A 16,374-nucleotide genomic window follows, 5' to 3' on the forward strand; every position below is an offset into this window, starting at 1 on the left:
TTCCTTCATCGCTACGTACAAATATATAAAGTCCAATCCGGCCCACTTTCCTTCCTACTGTCTTTCCTTTCTGTCTTCTTTTCCTTTCTTCTTTCCTTCCGTATTTCCTTACGTTCATCTGTCCTTCCTTCCTTCCTTCCCTATTTTCCTTTCTTCTGTCTTTCCTTCCTTCCCTCTTCCTTTCCTTCCCTCTTTTCTTCCTTCCCTCTTTCCATCCTATCTTCTTTTCCTTTCTTGTCTTTCCTTCCTTCCCTCATTCCTTCCTATCTTTTCCTTTCTTCTGTCTTTCCTTCCTTTCCTCTTTCCTTCCTATCTTTCCTTCTGTTCATCTGTCCTTCCTTCCTTCCTTTCTTCTGTCTTTCCTTCCTTCCTTCCCTCTTTCCCTCCTGTCTTCTGTCCTTCCTTCCTTCCTTCCATCCTTCCTTCCTTCCTTCCTTCCTTCCTTCCTTCCTTGATGATGATGGTTTCCTCTGTTTTTAGATATTTTTATTAGTAGTTTTAGAACGAGGCAGGTGAGAAAAAGAAAGAAGGAAAAATAGATCCTCCTCTTCCTCTTCCTCTTCCTCCTCCTCCTCCTCCTCTTCCTCTCTGGTGTAATAGTTTGTTTTCCTTCATCGTTACGTACAAATATATAAAGTTCAGATTGAAGTCGTTTCCACGGGGAAATTTTCAGTATTAAAAACTCCCAGCGTCTCTCTACGCTGACATTTATGGACAAAGACAGAAGTTGTTTTTTGATATTCACTGAATCACATGGCAACAGAGATTTTTGATATCATAGGTTATTTATTTCAAGTAGAGCTGCTGTATCGATTGATCTGCTGATTTCTTCTCAAATAATAGTAAGTTGTTCAAATAGCTTGTTTTTACTGGCTGAAAGATCCAAAACCACAAAATATTCAGTTTACTGTTAAACATCTCATATTTTAGAAGCTGAAGCTAGTTTTGGGGTTTCTTTGGCATTTTTGTTTAAATTAACCCTCCTGCTTCTCCTTCCTGTCGACCGCAATGATTTGTTATCAGGTTTCTACAAACTAAAATCTTCAGTTTCAGCTCTCTCTCTCTCTGCCATTTATGGTTTTACATATTTTTCTGGTTGGTCAACAGATAAACAAAATAAGATGCATGTTCATTAGTGAACTTTAGAGCCGCTGCTAGCTGGAAGTCTTGATTGGACAGAGAAAAGCAAACTTGTTTCCTCCTGCTTTTAAGTCTTCGTGTTAAGCTAATCGCTCATTGGTCTAGATTTGGGGCATCAAACCTCTCATGTTGTAGCTAAAAGTCAGTGTAAAGTAAGAATAAATATGTGTTCTGAGTTTGACATACCACAGAAAAGTGTGTTGTTAACCACCCTGCCAAATTTGAATGATTAAAAAAAAACGCCAAATATATGAAATTAGGCTTCAAAGTTGTGTAAAAATCAGCCTCTTTCTCTGCTACCAAATGCTGAAGCACCGCCCCCTACCAAGTGTCACCTGTCAATCAAAGTCACCACCTCTACCAGAAACATGGACGCTACATCTGAGAGCTTTCTGCTGCTAGCTTGGCGGCTAGCTCAGCTACTAGCTTGGCTGCTAGCTCAGCTGCTAGCTTGGCTGCTAGCTCGGCTGCTAACTCGGCTACTAGCTTGGCGGCTAACTCAGCTAACTGGCTAACTGTAGACTGTAGTAGTAGTAGTGTGTGCTGAATGTATTTATACCTCTACAGCAGCAGGGGCGGGTTTATGCTAATCACTAAATCCTGAACACACAAATGTTGAAACACAGTTTGTGAAGCCTAGCTCCACAATTCAAATCTAAATGGTTGAAATGCTTTTTACACCTTTTTTAGAAATACATTTATGACTTATTTAATGTGTTTAGAAGAAAATGTCTGAATTTACTTTACACGGCCTTTAAAGGATGAAAAAAACAAGCTTGGTTAGACAAAGTAAAACCATTGGAAATATACAGACCAAATGAATCATTAGCTGTAGTTCATTTATCTTTTATATGGAAAAATGTGCTCAGCATGTGATACTAGCAGGTTAAATGTTTTCCACTGCTCTGACGTCTCTGACCTCTGCTGCACATACACTACTTCCTGTTTCAGGCAGGTCCATTTTTTGTGTCCCAGCATGCTTCTGGAAAGACTGTCCTGGTTACAGATTCACCTGCGGTCGTGCGTCACAGTCGTTTGACAGCTCGACTGAGAAAAATGCAAAAGAAAAAAAAAAGGGACTCTAATTACATTTTTGCCCCTTCGTTCACCCTCAACCTCTTTCACTTTTAATTTCACAGTTTTTTTATGAACTTTGAGGGGGTATTTGTGCCCTCGAGGCTTCGGTTAATTTCTGACCCGTCTGTCTGTACGATGTGTAGACTCTGCAGATATGTAAGAATTAAAAAAATTAAAAAGCAGAATCCCAAATTAGACAATGTAAAATAATAAAAGGCTGCGGTCACGCTCTGATGCTGTATTTAGTCATATGTGGAGAGAGAGAGCTGCAGCAGATGAAACATGCCTACTGCCTGCCCTCCAGCACACACACACACACACACACACACACACACACTCACACTCACACAAATACACACACTCACACTCTCATACACACACACACACACTCTCACACACACACACACACTTACTCACTCACACACACACACACACACTCTCACACACACACACACACACAGACATACACATACACACACTCACACACACACACACAGACACACTCACACACATTCTCACACACACACACACACACACACACACACAGACACACACACAGACATACACATACACACACTCACACACACACAGACACACTCACACACATTCTCACACACACACACACACACACAGACACACACACAGACATACACATACACACACTCACACACACACACACACACACACAGACACACTCACACACATTCTCACACACACACACACACACACACACACACACTCACACACACAGACACACACACACACACACACAGACATACACAGACACACTCACACACACACACACACACACACACACACACTCTCATACACACACACTCTCTCACACACACTCTCATACACACACACACACTCATACACACAATCACACACTCACACACACACTCTCACACACACACACACTCTCATACACACACACTCTCTCACACACACTCTCATACACACACACACAGACATACACACACTCACTCTCATACACACACACTCACACACATTCTCACACACACACCACACACACACACACACACACACACACACACACACACAGACGGGGTTACTACACTGTTTATTATTTTTATCACACGAGATCAGATTGAGTTTAGATTTCCCCGGAGGAACCTCGTGTGTCACGCAGAGGAAAATATTAAAAATAGTGAACGATACACATCTGCTCCGCTCCGCTCGGCTCGGCTCACAACCTCCAATAATATTTCCTGTTTTTTTTTTTTTTTTTTTTTGCACAGACTGCCAATGCCAGCGCTAACCCCCTGCCGGTGGCCGTCGGAGCCCCCGCCAGCAGCGTGTTGGTAGAGAGCGGGCCGGTCGTGTACGATGACGTCGCCGTGGAGGAGGAAGAGGAGGAGGAAGAGGAGGCTTGTGTCAGCGCCATGGAGCTGATGGGAGCTCAAGGTGAGTGTCGTCCTCCCAGGTCAAATTGACCCTGTATGTTTTGACTGTTCCTTCCTTCCTTTCCTTCCTCCCTTCCTTCTTTCCTCTGTCCTTCTTTCTTTCCTTCCTTCCCCCCTCCCTTCCTTTCCTTTCTTCCCTTCCTTCCTTCTTTTCCTTTCCTCCCTTCCTTCCTTCCTCCCTGCTACCGTCCTTGCTTCCTTCCCTTCCTCTTTCTTCTGCCCTTCCATCCTTCCTTTCCTTCCTTCTTCCTCCTTTCCATCCTTCCTTCTTTCCTTCCTTCTCCCAGCTTTCCTTCCTTCCTTCATGCCTTCCTTCTTTCCTTCCTCCTTTCCTTCTTCCTCATTTCCTTCCTTCCTTCATGCCTTCCTTCTTTCCTTCCTCCTTTCCTTCTTTTTTTCTCCCTTCCTTCCTCCTTTCCTTCCATCCTTCCTTCCTTCCATCTTTCCTCCCTTCCTTCCTTGACTCGAGGACAACAGGAGGGTTAAGCTACAGTGTCACTTCCTGTTTACTACACAGTGCTCGACATTTACCCTCCACTGTCTGAATAAGTGTGTAAACATCTTCACTATATAAAAATAAAACCTTCAAATATTCCACCATGGGAAAAACAGTAGTGTCCATGGCAGCATCACAATAATATATTTATCTGTATATTATCTATAATTATTGTTATCTATAACTTTAATACAATAAATGAGGCTTAAAGTGCTTTACAACAGGAAGTAATTACATGCACTGAGTGTTTAGTGCTTCACATAAAAGGAGCGTAGAGCAAAAATGAAGAGGAAGGAAATAAAAGCATGAATATAAGATGGAAAATAAACCGTTTTAAAACAGTAAAATAGTACTTAGTATCCATCCATCCATCCATCTTCTTCCGCTTATCCGGGGTCGGGTCGCGGGGGCAGCAGCCTAAGCAGGGAAGCCCAGACTTCCCTCTCCCCAGCCACTTCGTCCAGCTCTTCCAGGGGGACCCCGAGGCGTTCCCAGGCCAGCTAAGAGACATAGTTTCTCCATTGTGTCCTGGGTCTTCCTCGGGGTCTCCTACCGGTGGGACGTGCCCTGAACACCTCACCAGGGAGGCGTCCGGGAGGCATCCTGATTAGATGCCCGAACCACCTCATCTGGCTCCTCTCGACGTGGAAGAGCAGCGGGTCTACTCCGAGCTCCCTCCGGATAACTGAGCTTCTCACCCTATCTCTAAGGGAGAGCCCAGCCACCCTACGGAGGAAGCTCATTTCGGCCGCTTGTACCCGCGATCTTTCGGTCACTACTAGTACTTAGTAAAATATGTTAAATCAGAAGTATTTTCTTTAAGCTACAGCGTCTGTGTCCAAAATCACTTCCTGTTTACTACACAGTGCTCAACATTTTCCCTCCACTGTTTTATTTTAATGTCTGAATAAGTGTATAAATATCTCCACTATATAATAAAGCCTATAAGTAAGTAAGTGTTTAGTGTATAAGTATTCAAATTGCTTATTATGTCTTTTAAAAGCAATTCAGTTTATAATGATGTGAGGAAGAGAATCAGTCAATCTCTTAATATCATGTTAATACTGTTTAAACTGTTAAATTATGAGTATTAAAAAATAATGATTTAGACTCTGGTTGAGGTTATAAACTGACATTAAGAGGAGCTGATAGCTGCTAAGTGGTTTTTTTTGTTCAGTAAAAGATTTAAAATAATTAACCAATTATCAAAATTGCTGTTTAATTTTCTTCTAAAACAAGACAGACTGAGTCAAGCTGCTGCCCTCGTCTCATTAAATAGTCAAAAATCTCCACAGAAGTTTATTTTAATGATATCTTGGTTAAAATAATATTTGTCAGATTCTTTTATTTAACATAAAAACGTCTCGTCGGACTCGCTGACTCGTTTCTCATCACGCTTTAGTTCACACTCGCTGCTTTGTCACTGCTCCGTCTTTTTAATGAATCTGCCTCTGCGGGTCACAGCTCGGACTCCTGCTACCTTTTAATGAGCTCAGATTACATTTCTTCACTTTTCTTTACGTCTCCGGCTGTTAAACTTTTAACGTCTCGGACTCTGCCGCAGTAAAAAAAAAAAAAAAAAAAAAAAATCCGAACTTCAGCTACTTTAATTGATTCCTGTAGGGAAGCTCTTTGTTTATACCCATGCCCCCCTCCCCCCCCCCCCCACCCCCCCCCCCCCCCCCCTCCTCCACGCTGAGGTCAAAGGTCAGCACCTCTGCAGACTCGGGGACAGTCGTGCAGTTGATGGAGAGTCTCGTTGTTCCTCCTGCAGAGCGACTGACGAGACGATTTAACGTTTTACTGCTGTGAACTGTTGATGCTCCTCATGAAGTCACACACAGTCTCTCTTTTTATTATTTCTAGAAGCTCAGTGTGTTTACTTTTCTCTTTAACCCTCCTCTTGTCCTCGAGTCAAGGAAGGAAGGGAGGAAGAAGGAAGGATAGGAGGGAAGGAAGGAAAGGAGGGAGGGAGGGAGGAAGGAAGGAGGGAGGGAGGAAGGAAGGAAGGAGGGAGGGAAGGAAAGGAGGGAGGAAGAAGGATGGAAAGGAGGGAGCAAGGAAGGAAGGAGGGAAAGGAGGGAGGAAGAAATGGAGGAAGAAGGAAGGAAGTGAGGAAGAAGGAAGGAAAGGAGAGATGAAGGAAGGAAGGGAGGAGGGATGAAGGAAGGAAGGGAGGAAGGAAGAAGAATGGAAAGGGGGGAGGGAGGAAGGAAGGACGGAGGGAGGAAGAAGGATTGGAAGGAGGGAGGAAGGAAGGAAGGAGGGAAAGGAGGGAGGAAGGAAGGTAGGAAGAAGGATGGAAAGGATTGGAAAGGAGGGAGGGAGGAAGGAGGGAAGGAAGGATGGAAAGAAAGGAGGGAGGGAGGAAGGAAGGAATAAGGATGCAAAGGAGGGAGGAAGAAGGAAGGAAAGGAGAGAGGAAGGATGGATGGAAAGGTGGAAGAATGAAGGAGGGAGGGAGGAAGGAAGGATTTTTTTTCAAATGTGTTTTATGTGCAGTTCAGAGGATAAAGTGTTATTTAACCTTTTTATTCTGTGTCTTGCTTTTCAGATTACGGCTCTGATGGAGATTACGATGACGGATTCTAGCAGCGGTCTTCCTCTGACTCACTTCCCTTTATATAACTGGTACGAACCATTCTGCATCCCCTATCTGAATTTAAACATTTACTACTGGGGGGAGGGGGGGGATGCAAAATGTCTGCAGCTGAACGGCAGGAAGGAGAAGAATCCCATCAGGAAGAAAACGTGAGAGAGATATCACACAACTGGTCCAAACTGGTCCAAACTGGGACTGAACTGGGAGAGAGGACGCTGCTTGTATAACTGACAGAGATGCTGAAGTGGAAACGAGCGATACGAGTAAATATCTAAATAATGCGGGTTAACGGCGACACAAAGCTGCAATATTACAAAACCAAAGGTAGGAGAGAAAAAAAGTAAGTATTATATTAATTTGGCAAAAATAGACAAAAATAACTTTTAAATTAAATGATTATATTACACTGAAATAGTAACTTAACCTTCCTGTCGTCCTCCTGGGTTAAATTGACCCCGTCTGTTTTGATTGTTCCTTCTTTCCTTCCTTCCGTCCGTCCGTCCTTCCTCCCTCCCTCCTTGTCTCCTTCTTTCCTCCCCATTACCTTCCTTCTTTCCTCTGTCCTTCTTTCCTTCCTTCCTCCTTCCCTCCTTTCCTTCCTCCGCCCCTTCCTTCCCTCCGCCCTCCTTTTCTTCATTCTTCCTCCCTTCCTTCCTAGATCCTTTCCTCTCCTTCATTCTTCCTCCCTTGATTCCTTCCTTCTTCCTTCTTCCTTCCTCCCTTCCTCCCTCCCTCCTTCCCTTCATCCTTCCTCCCTTGATTCCTTCCTTCTTCCTTCCTCCATTCTCTCCTTTCCTTCCTCCCTTCCTTCCCTCCTTCTTCCTCCCTTCCTTCTTCCTCCCTTCCCTCCTTTCCTCGAGGACAACAGGAGGGTTAAATGCAGCTGAATCAATAGTTATATTATAGAAACACTGACAACGTAAAAAAACACTAGCCTGCTGAAACTTGCCTTGTCCCTTCAGAATAAAAGCGGTATTAAGCAAGTTTTAATGTAGCAAAAAAAAAAAAAAGAAAGAAAGAGAGAGAGAAAGAAGCCAAACAAAAACCTATAATCCTTAAACTTGCACTTTGTATTCATAACACTCGAGTACTTAAACAGTATGTGACTTCTTCTTTACACCTACTTCTGTCTTAAAACAAATAAGCATCTAACAAATCAGGTAGCGTGATGTTGTGAAAAAAAAAATCATCATTATTAGTATTTTTCTGTCATTTCTGATGATTAATGCCTTAGCTGATCGGTGGAGGAGACGGCTTGTCTGCTCTACTGAAGCCAAAGTATTACAATGATGTTGCCTTTTTTTGAACTATTATATTCAAGCAATTCCAGATTATGTGGAGATGCGGACTGAGAAGTTGAATGATTGAATTTAAAAGAGAGAGAAAAGAGAAATAAAAGTGATATTTTAATTTCTTTGGAGGTGGTTAGAATACAAAATGTGTTTTTATTTTGCTTTTAAGTTGGGTTTTTGAGTTTTCTTTCTTTCTTTTTTCTTTTTTTTTGATGGATGGAATTGATTCATTTATTATTATTACTAATTTATGAAACTGTGTCATTTTTGATTTATGAGGTTTAAAAAGTCAGGATGTAAATACTTCCTCTGAGATATATTTTACGATTTTTTGAAAGAAAAAAGAAGAAATAGGAGAGAAGATCTATTTTCTATTTAAGCTTTTATGATTTTTTTTTTCTTGTGTGTGTGTATTTTGGAAAACTGATCCTTGGTGAGGTGAAAGAAGAAGAAGAAGAAGAAGAAGATTGTGGCCTTTTCACTGTGTTGTGACACAACAGTATTTAATGAGGCGTCACGGTTTCGCCTCTGAGCTGCTGCTACGATTCATGATGTTACATCTGCATAATGTTGTTGTGTGAATTTGCTGCTACAGTAAAGATTCACTAAATGAGAAAAACCTAAACAGATGTTTGTCTCCTTTTTGTCTTTTGAGTCTGTAGAGAAATAATGTCACAGCAGTTTCCACGCTCGTCTGTAAATATGATTTTCAGACGCTTAGAGAAGGCTGTTATTCTCATAAAAGGTTTGAAGACAGTTTGAAGACAGGAAGGTTGCATTTTTATTTATATGTTGATTTTTCACCTGAACTCTGAGTTAAACTGAATTTACTTTGACTGTAGTTTTATTTTGACTAGTCAGATGAATTGAAACTTGATTTAAACATGAGGATTAATCTTGACTTGACTGTAAAGACTTGAGGCTTAACTTGGACTTCTGTAGAATTACTTAAGAGACTCGGTCTTATAAACTTCATACTTGACTTGAAGTTTAGGGTTAGGGTTAGACTGGTCTGGACCAACTCTGACTTGTATTGTCCACAAGGACTTGAGACTCAAACTGTACTTATATAGCGTCTTTCTAGTCTTTACGACCACTCAAAGCACTTTACATTACATATTACATACACTGATGGCAGGGGCTGCCACACAGGAGCCTACTCAATCAGGGGAATTCATTCTCATTCACACATTGTTGGCGTAGCAACGGGAGACTGAAGGAGCCGGGAATTGAACCGCCAATCTTCCAATTGGAGGACGACCGCTCTACCTCCTGAGCCACAGCGCCTAGTCTCGATATACTTGATATACTTGGACTGTCCTGGGACTTGTATTATGATTTGAATTTCTGTGCTTAGAGCTTTGAGAGTACTTGAGTCTCAAAAACTTGACTTAGACTTATCTCGAATGACCTGAGACCAAAGTTAGACTAGTCTGTATTGACGCTGACTAAAGACTTTGTTTCTGCTTGTTTTTAATGACTTGACCTCGACATGAGCATTGACCTGAACTTGACTCTAAAGACTTGAGACTTGACTTAGACTCAATTGACTTTAACGTGTGACTTGTAGTTTCCACAGAGACTTGAGACTCATGCCTTGTCTTAAATCTCGTACTTCTACTCGTACTAGTCTCGATTTACTTTGACTGTAGACTTTATTTTTGACTTAAACATGAGGACTGACCTGGGACTTGACTGTAAAGACTTGGGACTTGTATTATGATTTGAATTTCTGTGCTTTTAGAGTACTTGAGTCTCAAAAACTTGACTTGGACTTATCTCGAATGACCTGAGACCAAAGTCTAGTCTGACTTTGTTTCTACTTGTTTTCAATGACTTGACCTCGACACGAGAATTGACCTGAACTTGACTCTAAAGACTCGAGACTTGACTTGGACTTCTGTTGAATTATTTTGGACGTGTATTATGATTTGTATTGCCTTCAGATACTTAACATTCAGTCTTACGAAATTGAGACTTGTAACTTGTCTCGAATGACCTGAGACCAAAGGTATATTGTGATATTTTGATTTTTATTTACTGAAAAGGACAAATTAACCAGAAACTTCCAGCTCCCTGACAATCTTCCTCCAGATAGCTGCTGCCTTATTTATATTTTAGGACTAAATTGAGGAGGCTTTACAGCGATAACGCCTCATTTTAACCTAACAAATCAGCTCTTCCTCATCCAGGACGTGCTTTCACAGCGAGTGACAGGAAGTAAATAGAAATGATAAAAAAGGATGTATTAACTGGCTTTTATGTAATAGTGAACTCAGCCTGAACTGTTCATGATAAAAGAAAACATCCTGACCTCCATGACCGTCAATGCTTTGATCAGATAAATATCGGATACGGTTTCTCCTGGTGCTGCCGGATCATTTCACACCTGTGCAGTTATGTCACTTTCCTGGATGTGTTGTTTTCAGAGATATTAGGTGTCTCCTGGTGTGTGTGTGTGTGTGTGCGCAGGTTTTTCTATCCTTAAGAGGACCGACCAACGTTGTGAGGACATCACAATTTTAAAGTCCAATCTGAATAGTTAAGAATTGATTTTAAGGTTATAGTTAGACTTCAGTTTAAGCATTTAGTTGTGATGGTTAAGGTAATGAGTTGAGAATACATTACGTCAACGTGTGTCCTCACAATGATATAAAAACAAGTATGTGTGTGTGTGCGCAGGTTCTTCTATCCTTAAGAGGACCGACCAACGTTGTGAAGACATCACAATTTTAAAGTCCAATCTGAATAGTTAAGACTTGATTTTAAGGTTATGGTTAGACTTCAGTTTAAGCATTTAGTTGTGATGGTTAAAGTAATGAGTTGAGAATACATTACGTCAACGTGTGTCCTCACAATGATATAAAAACAAGAATGTGTGTGTGTGAAGGGTTTCAATAGAAAGATGAGTCACTCACCAGAGTGGGAGGAAATCTGAAACTGGGGAGGCACTTACATCAGGTGATGAATGCTGAGCTCTTACACGTAACGATTTTTGTGGTCTGGGCAGACAGTTTCTAAAAAAAAAGAAGAAGAAGAAGACAACAACAAAAAAAACAGAAGCGTTAGCAGGAATATTGTTTGAGCCTCAGTCAAGAGACAAAATCTGATCCTTCTCTGGAAATGCTTTGTGACTTAAAGGACCATTTCACCCATTTTTAACCTCTCTATCTCTAACTATCTGAATAAGGGATTCTGTTGTTATATTATTCTGTGTCTCTAGGGCAGGGGTGTCAAACATGCGGCCCGTGGGCCAGAACCGTCCCGCCGAGGGGTGCAATCCGGCCCACTTTCCTTCTTGTGTTCTTTTCCTTCCTTCCATCTGTCCTTCCTACCTTTCTTCCTTCTGTCCTTCCTACCTTTCTTCCTTCTGTCCTTCCTACCTTTTTTCCTTCTGTCTGTCCTCCCTTTATTCTTTCCTTCTTTCCTTCCATCTGTCCTTCCTCCCTTTCATCCTTCTGTCCTTCCTTCCTTTCTTCCTTCTGTCCTTCCTTCTTTCCTTCCATCTGTCCTTCCTACCTTTCTTCCTTCTGTCCTTCCCCCCTTTCTTCCTTCCTTCTGTCCTTCCTTCCTTTCTTCCATCTGTCCGTCCTCCCTTTCTTCCTTCTGTCCTTCCTACCTTTCTTCCTTCTGTCCTTCCTATCTTTCTTCCTTCTGTCCTTCTCCCCTTTCTTCCTTCCATCTGTCCGTCCTCCCTTTCTTCCTTCTGTCCTTCCTACCTTTCTTCCTTCTGTCCTTCCTATCTTTCTTCCTTCTGTCCTTCTCCCCTTTCTTCCTTCCTTCTGTCCTTCCTTCCTTTCTTCCATCTGTCCTTCCTCCCTTTCTTCCTTCTGTCCTTCCTCCCTTTCTTTCTTCCTTCTGTCCTTCCTCCCTTTCTTCCTTCTGTCCTTCCTTCCTTTCTTCCTTCTGTCCTTCCTACCTTTCTTCCTTCTGTTCTTCCTTCCTTCTTTCTTTCCTTCCATCTGTGTTTTCATCTTCCCTCCTTCCTTTTCCAAGTCTTTCCTTCCTTCCCTTCTTATTTCCTTCCTTCCTTCCATCTTTTTAATGATCCGGCCCACATCAGATCAAATTGGTCTGTATGTGGCCCTTGAATGAAAATGAGTTTGACACCTCTGCTCTCGGGTATAAATGCAAAATTTGACATGCACAGTGACGTAGCTGAGGGAGTAAGAACGAACTACAGGCTATTACAGGTTAGATTTCTAGTCTCTGATTAGCTTCACACTTCTAAATCAGGAGGTTCAGTATTTAGAGAAAGTAGCAGGTGAAGCACAAGAAGTCTATATAACAGCTGTTAATTCACTGCGTCGGCTACATTTCATTAACATTTCACGTAATAGACTTCCCATCTCACTTTCAGGTTATAGCTTCAAGGTTGCGAATGTTAATGAGACTGTCATGTTTCTGCCTTCTCAGCCATAAAGAAGTAGTCGGAGTTGTAGTTATTTTAGCCTCGTAGCTCGCATGTGTTTGACAGGTAAACCTAATGAGATCTGATAAGAGATTCAAATTCAATAAAATGTTATAGGACGATATTGTTAAGTGTAGCTGAGCTGAGCGTTTTCGACTTCTTTAGTATCAAACGCCTGTAATGAGAGCTTCATATGACTTTAGAGAGGCTTCAAGGACTGATTCAGCTTTTATACAGAGCCAAATTTGATTAGTAGACAAATAAGATGATGCAGGTGAAACAGTTTCTGGCTACCTTGTGGTTTTTTTTTTCCTACTTTGAAAATATCCTGAAAGACTGACAGGTAACATCGTCTGTATTACAGGAGGAGCTGCAGCAGTCAGGTTTCTTTTTCCCACACGGCTGACGACTCATTTCTTTAAATCATCTCTTCAAATGAACTCTGCTGTGTCTGCTCCGTCAGTTCAGAGCTGCTGCATTTAAAGAAAAAGGATTACTGCAGCCACCGGAAAATTTATGGAAAATGATTCATGTGCCCAAATTCAAGAAAAAGGAGGTTCTGCAGGTTGAATGTATATTATTTTCGGAGGTGTCCGGCTCACTTTAAGAGAGACTATCATAGAAAATGTCTCGATCTGCCCGTGTGAGATGAAAAATGTGGCGTCAATTCAAACTAAATTACTAATGCGACAAAATTTAAACATGGTTGTACTTTTGAAAGCGTGATTAACAGCTTTTAGGCTTTCTTAAAATAGGTTTACAGCTTTTTTGGGGGGTTGGAAATGAATAAATCATTAAATACTATCAAGATTTAAGATTTTTCAGTCTAATGAGAACAATGATAAAGTTTTATGAATGTCTTGTTCATACTTTGGAGAGCTGCTCATTCTTCAATTTGACTGAATTAAAATGCATTAAAGCTGTAATTTTTTAATATTACATTTAAAGGACCAGTGTGGAGGATTTAGTGACATCTAGTGGTGAGACTGGGCTACTGTAGAAACATCGCAGTGCAACATGGCGGCCAACATGGAAAGAGACCCACTCCTTATGTAGATATGAAGGGCTTAAGATAACTTTTCTTATTTTCTGGTGATTATACACCAATTAAAACATAATTATTTGTATTATATTCAATTTCTGCAGAGTCTGTTCCAGGGATTTGTCATTAAAACCGAATAATCACTCACCGAAACCAACTTCAACCTTTGTGCTGTGGTCATTTTTTCTTTTTGTTTTTTTACTTTAATGAAGAGTTGAGCTGTGTAGTCGAGTATGAAGGATTCATTAACAGCTACTGAAGTGCAATAGTCATTTTCAGCCACTAGGAGGAGCTCTAAGCTTCTGTAAACCTGACGGAGTGAATTTTTACTGCTGCCCTCGGCTACTTTGACTCGGTAGTAAGTTAGCATGCTAGCTAGCTGACTGGAGGGAACATGATGCAGACGAAGCCACACAAAAGTCAAGCGTGGACAAACTCACAGAAAGTAAAGGATAATGTTGTCAGGTGTGAAATATGTGGAGCAGAGTTGAGCTATGGTGGTTTCACATGGCCAAAAAGCTGCTGTCTGCTGTGACGGTTACTGAGGGAGACGGACCTGACGCTAATCACCAAACTAGTACGTCAACATTTGGAACAGCTCCTCAAAAGTGTGACGAAAGATTAACATTATTGTAAAGGAAATGCTCAGCGTTGTTTATGACGGGGAGAATAAAAAATCCATGCTTTTATATTTTTAGGGGTGCCTGTAAGTTTTTTTTCTTTTAATTAATGTGTTTCAGTAAAGAAATGAAGGCTGATTATCATTTAAATTAATGTTTGCACAGTTAAAGCTTGTTGTTTGTTATGAATACTAAAAGTTATTTTTATCACATTTCGGCATGCAGAAAATATTCATACCCAACCATGAAAAAACAGGCTCATGCAAATCCTTAGTCTGTTCCACTAGATGCCACTAAAATCTACACATTGTACCTTTAATTTCCAAAATGCTAAAGTAGACAGTAGATATATCTGTTTGCAAAAAGACTTGATGAGCTCTTACGAAAGTTCAATGACTTGCGTGGGAATATTGGGTAAGAAATCCATCCAAGCACTCCCTCTTGTTTTAATTAAGTCCAATCACTCGTTCTGGTTAATAAAAAATTAAAAAAAAAAACCCAACCTCTGTTCTGGTCATGGGAAAAGTCAGAAGGTTTAACGACCTTGTTTTAAAACTTAAAGAAATCCCAAGATTCAATTACCATGACCGGTTCATTTGAAGTGCGGCTAAATTAGTCCCATTAACAGATTATTAGACTGCGTGAAAATGTCATCAGTAAGCCTTTAGCTGTCTCTGGGAATTATCGTCCCCCACCCCCCCACCCCCCTTTCTCTCTTTTTATAAGCGCCACCATCTGAACCTGACTTTAAAACCAGAGCGACGCCTCGGGCCTTTTTTCGCAACAGAAAGATTTGAGAAAACTATTTAAATTACTCTCTGTATGACCCTCCGTTGGTGTCCTCCTTTTTTCGGGTCGACTTTTTTTCTCTCCCTGTAAAATAACTTTATGATGCTTTATAATTGTGCTGTCAGGTCAGCTTTCTAAGACACCCTCTCATTTTTCCACCCACCCTTTTTTTTTCTCGCTTCTCTCTCCCTAAGGGACGACTGTAACCTACGCAGCTTTTCGGTATATTTGCCAGCCCCCCCCCACCCACCCCCCCTCCATCCCTAACCCTCTACACTTGAAAAAAAAGAAGTTTTATTGAAACTTAATCTTCCTCCGACACCAAACTTTCGCTGTAACCTTTACAGAGCAGCCGAGAGAGGGATGGGAGGAGGAATAAAATTAAAGTTGGCTGTTTAGTTTAGCAGTTTGTAACCTTGTTGCCCTTCTACAGCGAGAGAGCCACGAGCCAAAAGGATTCCTCCCGCCTGTGAGAAACATCCTTTACCCGAATTGATTAAAAAAGGAGTTTGCAGGTCCCCCCCCCCCCCCCCCTCCTTCTCTCCCCTCTCTCTTCTTCTTCTTTGCAAGCCGAGACGGATTTCTTTTTTAAAAGGTTTTCAGCTCCAAGCATGACTCTAAAGAAAAACTTAAAAAGGAGAAGTGAGTCCTTCCCCTCTTCCTCCTCCTCCTTCCTTTAACTTCCCTCTTAACTTCTCCTCCTGTTTCCTGTTTCCGTCGCTACAAAGAAAGAAATGGGAGCAGTTTCGTCCCCCCCAGAGATGTACTACTTTGTGTACTCTTAACTTTCACCTTCATCTTGCTTTGTTCCTCTCTATCAACACAACTTTTATCTCTATCGTCTCTCTTCTTCTTCTACAAACATCCCTCCATGTTTCAGACTGTTTGACTACCTTTTTTCTTCTTCCTTCTTTTTGTTCTTTCTCTCTTATTTTCTCCTCCTAATTAACTTTCATTGAACTTCTCTCTTTAAAGGCCTGATCACACCAAAAAGTAGAACAGCAAAACTAATTCACACTTATTCTTCTTCTTAGGCAGTGTGGATCAAATTTCACTACACGCAGGGCTAGTTGGGGAAACATGCTAACGTTAGTCAGTCAAAGAGCTTTCCGAAATGTCTTTAAATTTCTCTGCACTTAGCTATATGCTTCTCCTTCACAGTTAGCAAGCTAGTTAGCACGGTCGCTAATGAAACAATAAGTTAATTGTGTGAAAATGTGTGTCAAAAACTGTACATCATTCATCTGTTATGTTATTAATTAGGCAGTGCGGATCAAATTTGACTACACACAGAGCTAGCATGCTTGTTAGCACAGTCGCTAATGAAACAATAAGTTAATTAAGTTTTTGTAAAAAGATAATTGTGTGAAAATGTGTCTCATAAACTGTACATCATTCCTCTGTTATGGAGCAGTGTATGACAGCAGAGGAGGGTTAAATAAAACTGGATGTGGACGCACAGCTCATTAAGAGCTAAC

The sequence above is a fragment of the Scomber japonicus genome, chromosome 16 (genome assembly GCF_027409825.1).
Source record: "Scomber japonicus isolate fScoJap1 chromosome 16, fScoJap1.pri, whole genome shotgun sequence".
Taxonomy (NCBI): Eukaryota; Metazoa; Chordata; class Actinopteri; order Scombriformes; family Scombridae; genus Scomber; species Scomber japonicus.